This window comes from Elaeis guineensis, chromosome 12 (genome assembly GCF_000442705.2).
Source record: "Elaeis guineensis isolate ETL-2024a chromosome 12, EG11, whole genome shotgun sequence".
NCBI lineage: Eukaryota > Viridiplantae > Streptophyta > Magnoliopsida > Arecales > Arecaceae > Elaeis > Elaeis guineensis.
Window position 1 is genome coordinate 25,317,140 of NC_026004.2, and position 9,532 is coordinate 25,326,671.

A 9,532-nucleotide genomic window follows, 5' to 3' on the forward strand; every position below is an offset into this window, starting at 1 on the left:
ATTATAAGATGATTGATTTTGCAGCTGGCCTGATCATTATGATGCAAACAGTTCTGTGCAAATCGAAAACTTACATACTGCTAAACATGCAGTGTTGAGTACAAAGTCACAATCTCTATCTGTTTGCTGATGGGCAGCAGACCTAAGCCATACAGTTCCCAGATGGAATTCCGCAGGTATTACTAGTTGAACAAGCAGACTCCCTGCATGGTCACAAGTTCAGCATCTGGGAATGATCTGATTGGAGTGGAATTATTCCAGAATTATGAGCTGTTTGTCATAATTAAAACGTTAAGAGTTTAGAAAAGCAAAACCTTTTGGTGATTGAAAAAGTAAATGGAAAAGGGAATTAGGAACAAAATAATACTCCTGCTGACAAAATATTAGCAATTGTGTGTGCGCGCGCGTGCACGCATGTATAATAATATTTTATGAAGGAGTATTATAGTGTTGTCAATTTAGAAAGTCAAAATCCTCTAAAAGTGTCATGCGTTGGGCTCTGAGTTTTTTATATATATTTTATTTTTTTTCTTACGAAAATTTTCAATTTTTTTTATTTTTTTTTCATCTTTTTCCTGCTCTCCTCGCCATCACCTCCTGCCGTTCTGCACCGTCACTTTCCTCCCCATCATTACCAGTGTCGGTCCGTCGATCCAATCTTTTTGAGGCACCGTTATCTTTCTCCTTCCATTTTTTTTTTCTTCGAAGCTTCTTGAGTCTTCCAGATGTCCATCTCCTTCTTTCGATTGAATTTCACTGGATTCCTCTATTTATATCTATCAGATCTGACAGGCAAAATGTGTCCTTCGACTTTCTCACCAGCGACAACTCCAATGATGATTGCAGTCTCTCCCTTCGGTCGGTCTTCAATCCCTTTCTCTCAAACGGCGGCAAGGATGGCCGCTTGACCTGTCGGAAGCGAAAATTCAAGGCTTCAAAGAAAAGAAAGTTAGTCGAGAGAGCGGCGGTGGTAGGGGACCCAGGCTTTTTGGGCCTTTTGGCAAATTTGGATCATTAGACGCCATCTTTGGCCGAGAATGGTCACTGTGAGGATGGGATGGTTGCTTGAAAGAGAGCTAGTTTATAGAAAAGGAGGTTTGCTTGGCTTGCAATGCAAAGTATTGTATAAGTAAAATATTTGCAGTGCGAATGGCAGTGGGGTGGGGTCGGATTGGTGGCGTCGGAGCTGAAGGAGGGGAAGGATGGTCGTCGGCGCTCGCACGAAGCCGTGGGGGCTCGGGTTCGCCAGGACTGAGAGAGGAATCAGGAGGGGATGGCGATGGGACGGGGCCGTAGAGAGGAGGGGGGGTTGGTGGCACTAGAGTAGGGGGATGCAATGGGGGAGGCGACGGGAGGAAGGAAAGGGAGGGGGAAAAAAGAAAAAAAGAAAAGTAAGAAAAAAATATTTAGAAAGGAGGTGGAAAAAATATTATAATTTTATCACTAATAATAATTTAAAATATTATTTTTCTAGAATTTTAATTTAAAAAAATATTTGGAGAGGGGAGAAAAAAAGAAAAAGTAAAAAAATTATTATTATTTTATTATTAATAATAATTTGAAGCAGAAGAAAAATATTAATTTTAAAATAATAATAAAAATATTATTTTAAAAATATTATTAATAATAAAAAATATTATTTTAAAAATATTTTAAAAAATTAATAATAAAATATTATTTAAAAATATTATACTTTAAATAATAATACATATATTATTTTTAAAATATTAATTTATTATTAATAATAATTCGAATAATAACAAGAATACAACAACATTAGAAAAATTATTTTTGTGCATCCGACGAGGATGACGGTGGGTCAGAGCCATCGTGGGGGCTGCACGGATGGCCGTAATCTGGGTCTTATGTTGTGGGGGCAGGGGCGGCGGGAGGAAGGAAAAAGAAGAAAAAAAATATTTAGAGAGAAGGAGGAAAAAAGAAAAAATATTATTATTATTATTAATTTAAAGCAAAAAAATATTAATTTTAAAATAATAATAAAAATATTACTTTTAAAATAATATTAAGAAGGAAAAATAAAAAGAAAAGAAAAAAAAAGAAAAAAAATATTTGGCTAGAGGGAGGAAAAAAAGAAAAAAATATTATTATTTTATTATTAATAATAATTTAAAGCAAAAGAAAAAATATTAACTTTACAATAATAATAAAATTATTATTTTTTCAAATTATTATTTTTAAAAATAATATTTTTATTATTAATTTAAAAAATACTATTTATATAATAACATATTATTTTTAAAAAATAATTTCAAAAAATTAATAAAAAATATTATTTTAAAAATATTATTTTTTTAAAATAATAATAAAAATATTATTTTTAAAATATTAATTTATTAGTAATAATAATTTAAATAATAATAAGAATACAGTAATATTTGAAAAATAAGATAACAACATCTGAAAAATTATTTTTGTATATTCGGCCCTACGAAATGTGTGGTCTTGGATAAGTTAAATGATAATATCGTAATCAAATGACTAGAAAAAGAATAAAAAATTATTAATAACAAAGAATAGAAATGTTCAATTTGGTGCTTGCTGTGAACTCCATCTCCCATATTGCTGGAGGCTCTTTGGAATATTTTGGTTACCTTTGATCCAAAGCCATAGGATATTACCATGTCTCTATTCCTTGTTACATTGCCCTACTTTGGTCACCACGTAAGCCTGCCCCCCCAACACCGATGCGATGTCCTCCGAGAGGACATCCTCCAAATATTACCCTTGACTGCGAAGGCATAGTATATACTGTTGACCCTTCCCTAACAGTCAAAGCATGTTGGGGTCTTGTGGTAAATTAGCAACGGCTACTTTGAGCTCCCTCTTGAATTTGGTCAACCTGAAAGAATAATTAGATTTCTAGGCATGCACCCAACTCTGTAATTGAACTAGAACAATACCTAGCCTCCAATTACTGTCCCCAGAAATGAAGTCAGGATCACAGCATTAATGTAATTAGATTCTCGAATTTCTTCGAGACCAACCACCATGCTATGTGAAGATATTGACCAACAGAGATGAGGAAACAACATGCAAATGATTGAGCTAGGTGGCATGTTCCTTGTCATTGGACGGTTAGAAGGGAATTTCAAAGCCGATTGCTCAACTCTAAAGAAAGCAAAGTATTTCAAAGCCGATTGCCCAATTCTAAAGAAGCGATACAAATGGACAAAGAAGAAAGCAATGGGTCATCACATGTAGCGACAGTGAAGAATCTAGTTTTGATAAAAAAAATTAGATTGTTACAAATTTGTGTCTCATGATACAAGAGGAGGTAAAATCTGAACACAACTTAGATTTTACATTTGATGAGCTTTGAGATGCCTTTCATGAATTGTTTGAGTTTAGAAAATCAGTTTGAAAAATAAAGATTTGAAAATAAAAAATTAATCATTATCAAAAGAGAAAGAAGAGGTTCTACAAAGCAATAAGGTTTTGATGGAAGAAAATTATTCTCTAAAGAAGGAAGTAGAAAATCTTAAATCTTTGGTCGACAAGTTTATATATAGTTTGAAATATTCCAGATGATTTTGAGTAATCAAAGAGCAATTTTTGATAAAACTGATCTTGATTTTAACCCTAGCTAATAACAAACAAAAGTTTCTGAAAAATTTTTTTACCAGTTCTTCATCACATGCTACTTCAAAAATTACTTATTTTTGCTATGAAAAAGTAGGACATAAAGTTTATTCCTACAATTTCAGAAAGTTAAATGGTAAAGTAGTAGATAAATTTGAATTCTAAAAGAAACCATATGCACTAATTTTTATGGACTCAAGAAAGTTTATGCACCAAAATCTAGAAAATGATCATTTTGTAGGTGTGCCAAATATCCAATGCTTTAAAATGAGTAAATTTTTAAAAAATAGATGTTTAGAACTCAAAATGGATGGATGATGTGTTTGATAAAAGCTAAATCTTTTGACGTTATACCATCATTGGTTGTTGAATTTATTTTGTTTAGTTGATTGATTTTGATGCTTCATATGCATACATAATACTAGAATATATATTGTGATAACCTTATTCTCTGTCTTGAATATTTTGATGTGTTATTCATAACCAAGTATATGTTTTTATTATAAAGTCTGTATGCTCTCTTAATTCTTTATATCTTGTTATTTTGATTGTTAATTATATAAAAAAGTTAAATTATATTAAGCTTGATTGTATAAGAAATTATTTATGTATAAATCTTATGAATTAAATTTTGATATTCTCATAGGATACCTAATTATTGAAATTTCTCAACAATCACATGATTTGAAAGATTTTAAAATAAAATATTTATTTACAAAAGATCATGTGCAAGATGCTGATTTGCATGATAAATTATTGCATCTTGATATTTCTTAGTTTGATCTTTAAGACTTTCTTAATCTCCTATTTGAATTTATTCTTAGAGTCCTTATCTAGTTTTCTCTTGATTTAATCATATTTGAATTGATTGATTTTTGATCCCCCACTTGATTCATCTATTTTGATTTAAATATTATTTTTAATCAATGATTTAATTTGTCTTTGATCTCTATCTTATTTGAGCTAATTTTTTTTGGATCAAAACTCTTTGAACTATTTTCTGTATTAAGAAGTCGACTCTTAGACCTGGAGAATCGACTCATGATTTTTGAAGATTTTACTAATCAATGAAAATTTAACTTTTTATCCAGTATGTTTGATGTTTACATCTGTATTTATCTGTTTGATTGGGAATATGCTTTATTTATAGAATAAAGGAGGGGAAAAGAATGCTTGATTAAATTAGATTAATGTGCATATTTCTTTTTGAAAGAAATAGGGTGAGAATTAAGAAAAATAAAATTTCTAATAATTATCAATTAAAAAAAGAGAGAATTAAGAAAAATAATTTTTCTAGCATTTATTATTAAAAATATGGGGAGAAGTCATTTCTGAACTTAATAAGAAAAATTATTGATAAACATTTGTACTCTGCTTATCTTAATTTGGTCATATGGATTTGTTTATGCATTCATGTGGTTTTATTCATTTGATTTATTTTGAGCACTTATTCATACTTTGCATGCTTTGATCTAATTAATTGGTAATAAAAAATAAATTTGAAAAATATTCTTTTTGAATCTTTTGAAATTGGTATCAAATAAAATTTTTCCAGTTATCATTTATTTTTAGAGCTAGATATTTAAAGAAGATTGAAGGTTTCAAACAATTCATATATGATTGGAATCAAATGGCTTACTATTGTCTTGTAATCAATTCCTCTACTTTTTGACAAAAAGAAAAGAATATTTTGTCTCAAATCTGATTTGTATAGCTATATTCTTAACATGATATTGTTTAAGATAAATTCAAAAAATGCATACCTTTTCTAAACTAAATTGATCGATATTTCTTAAGAAAAGAAAGAGGTGAACCTTTCGAAGAATAGCAGAAATCTTTTCATGACTTGTTTTAAATAATCTATTGCTATCAATTCAAAATGATTGATCACTTGGTATTAAAATAGTTTGATCTAAATTTAATCAATTCATCTTTTTCTCTCAAAGCCAAAACAATTGGTATCAAAAATTGAAATAATTTATGAAATTAGCCAAGTCTTAATTTGAATTCGGAAAGAGGAGAAGTGTTATTTTCTTTAATGTGAATTTGATACACATTCAATTTGTTTTCCAACTCGATTTGAATTTATTTTTCAAATTTGATTTAAGTTTTAACTTAATTTTGATGATACTTTTTAAATCTTTCTCTTAGACTTTTTGATGCTATCAAAAAGAGAAAAAAATATTATTGAGTATATGCTTATATGTCTTTTTATTTAAATTGAATATAAGGGACTAGTTATACTTGAGATGCCTGTTTGTTTGCTAGAGATAGTCATATAAAATGAGCATATGTTTGGATGTATACCATCTTGAACATCTGTATTAAATCCAAATCTATACAGAAATTATATGAAACAATCATGAAGTTTATCCTTATTAGTGCTTGCTTATTTATGACTTCATGATTCACATTCATATTGATAAATTAATTGAAATACATTATATTTTATTGCATATATACTCAAAATTTTGTCATCTTCATAAAGAGGGAGATTATTGACCTACTCATCCTGAGACCGATTTTGATGATAACAAATTATCGAGTATAATTAATACTAATTATGTGTTTCAAAGATGGATATAGGATTTCTTAGATGCTCACAATAAAAAAATTATCTATGGAAGAAATCCTCTCAAAGATACCATGTTAAAGCCTTCAAAGAACAAGTTTTCATAAGTTTGGATTAGAGGAGTTGACCCCTATTAAAGAAAAATTGACTCTGGTATATTGGAGGTCACTAGCATAGACAACGAGTTGACTCCTGTAGAGCTCAAGTTGACTCTCTCAGTCGAGATAGAGAACTGTATTTTTAGAACCCATGCAAGAGAACTCATAAAGAAGTCGAGTCAATTCTTAGACAGGTCGAGCCAACTCATGAAATAGAGAAGTCGACTCTCTGATGAAGTTAGAATGCAGGATTTTTTTAGACTTGAGGGCGAGCCGAATCTGAAAAGAATGAGTCAACTCGTGAGCAGGTCAAGTCAATCTTGAGGAACTAGAGTCAACTCCTAACATAGAAATAGCTCTAATTACTAATTTTTTTAATCTTTTTTTAATGGCTATTTCTCCACTCCAATGGCTAGTTCAACCTTTCCAATAATCAAAACTCATTCTCCAGTCACTTCAAGCCTATTAAAAACTAAAAAATTATTTTGTAAAGAAAAAGAAGAGGATCGAAAAGAGAATACTTCATTTATGTGAGCCATCATTAAATATCCTTGAAAAAGAGAAAGAGAGAAATAGATTGTACAAAAATTTCAGTGAGCTTTCAAAAGTGATCTATTTCTTCATCAGCTACATCCTCTTAAGCTTCAAAAGAGCAATCTTTCAGTAACTTCATCGAGCTTAAAATAGTTTTTTTAATCTTTTTGTTTGTGTTGAAATTCTCATCTCTTGTATTATGGATTTCTTTACAAATTTCTTTGGGGTGAAAGAAACTTACGTTAGGCATGTCCGAGCATGGAATTGGATTTTGTATGATTTTGATTGATGAGTCTCAAAAATCAACTTGGTTGGATTGCAATCCCAGAAAATAATTGTATCAAATTTTGGTTGGTGAGATCGAAAATCAACTAGATTTGATTATGACTTTGGATAAAACAATCACACTGTAATTGGGGTGATTATTGTAAAATTCTTAAAAAGAGCTTGAAAAGTGGATGTAGATGTGGATTGTACCAAATTACTATAAATCTTTTATTTTTATAGTGTGCTTTATTTTGCTTGCCTTTGATTCTTTCACTACATCATTTTTTAATTCCACAGCTGCACATTCCATACACATTGCTTGCACAAAAGTTAAGTAATTTACAGCACATAATTGCTCAGATTTAAATTTGCTAGAAGTTTTTGTAATTCCCAATTTATCCCCTTTTGTGTTGTTAACCTTCTAGGCAATAGGTTACCCCTTGCTTGTCAGATGGCCATGGCTTTCAGCTCAACTCGTCTTGGGATAAGGGGCTTGTAGGAAATTTAATGAAGAAAAATTTCTTTATAGATCTCATACAGAAGATTAGAACATAAAAAATAATTATCCAAAAAATCAAAATAAAATTTAATCAATGAATCATACCTTAAAATCTTTGAGCAATCGTTAATGATCGTAGTACTAGCATCTTGTAAAAGAAAAAATCAACAATGGTGGCATAAATCTTCCTCTTCATCTCCACCTTATGTCTGTCTCCTTAATGGGATAAGTCCGTCCTAAAAATGTGGAGATCTTGATGCTCTATGATTTTTCTACAGGTGGATATATATAGGAGTGTAGTGGGAACCTAATCCAGTTAGTAATGCTAATGGATCCATCCATTATTGAGCCCATTAATTAAGTCAGGCCTACATTGATATCTGCCACATCATATGACTAGACAATAGGATCCAAATAATATGATCATAGGTAATCATAGGCTCTTTAATCATTTATTCAGATGACAACTTAGTTTGTATTTTTTGTAACAAATCAGAATAAGAAATCAGTTTATAATCAATGAAAACCCACTTTATGAGAATTTTCAACATTCTCCCACTTGGGCAATATTGATTAAGATCCTTTTTTTATTATTATTCAAGAAAATATATTTATTATATATATAGTTTGAAAATGACTCTCGGGCTAAGCGCACCTCATGTGGCCACATATGCAAATATCCTGAATGAATAACATCTTTAGTTAAAAATCCGGTTCGCTGAAACCACCAACATTGAATTACAGTAGTCTTCATACCATTTATTGATATTAGACCTCTATATGATTACAAATGTTAGCAATCTTATTGACATAGATTTCAGTGATGTAGTGCTTGTAGTGTGAACTTTGTACCCACATGATCAAATCATGCAAAGCTCACCATTAGTCCACTTTATAGTTTCAAATGAAATATCTTTATGCTTTCCAATGAAAGCTACAACAATTTTAAGCTTATATCATAATTTCATCATATGTTTGAAGATGAGTCCTTTATGTCTTAAGATGAATCGTGATATCAACGATATCAATTATAACATAAGCAATATTTTTATACTTGAGAGGCATCTTTATGCTTAAGACTTCAATTCAAACAATATCTTTATACTTAAGTGATATCTTTATGCTAAAGACTTTCATTTAAATAGCATTTACAAACAACCATATGTGCACAAATAAAATACAATATTTTATTATGAAAATAATGAAAAATAAAAACTTTATGACATCCATATAATGTTCAACAAAAACAATGCTCCCACTAATAAAGTATATCAAAAGATTTCAATAAATCCATATTTTTACATGTTTGATAAATACAGTGAATCTAAGTCCTTTGATTAATGGGTCTGTCAGCATTGCATCAGTCTCTATATGTTCAATTACAATGTCTTCTTTTATTCAAATTTCTGACCGCCAAATATTTTATTTATATATAGATAGAGGTGCTGAAAATTTTTATTATTTTTTGAAAAGAATATAGCTGCACTATTATCACAATAAATCTAAAGTGGTTTTGAGATAGAATCAATAATAATATGCCCTGGGATGAAGTTTCTAAATAAAACAGTATGAGTTGTAGCACCTAACATGCCACAAACTCTGCCAACATAACACAAAATACAACAAGAGTGTGATTTTAAACCTTTTAAAGAAATAGCGAATATAGCTCCTCTTGTCTCCATCAAAAAATATAATAAAATTATATTTTATATTATCCATGCAACCAGTAAAATTCATAATTATAATATCTAATCATCTCAAAATGATCCAATTTTTAAAAATCAACATATATTAAACTACACAGTAGTTGAATAAGGCACATTCCTTATGAATTCTTTTTTACATTATTCTTAGGACATTGGTTTCTCCTAAATTTATCTTTCTTGATTACATGTACATCTTCAAGTTTGTAGTTGTGCATACCAATATTATTCAGTATACAATCAATATAAGCTCTCTGAG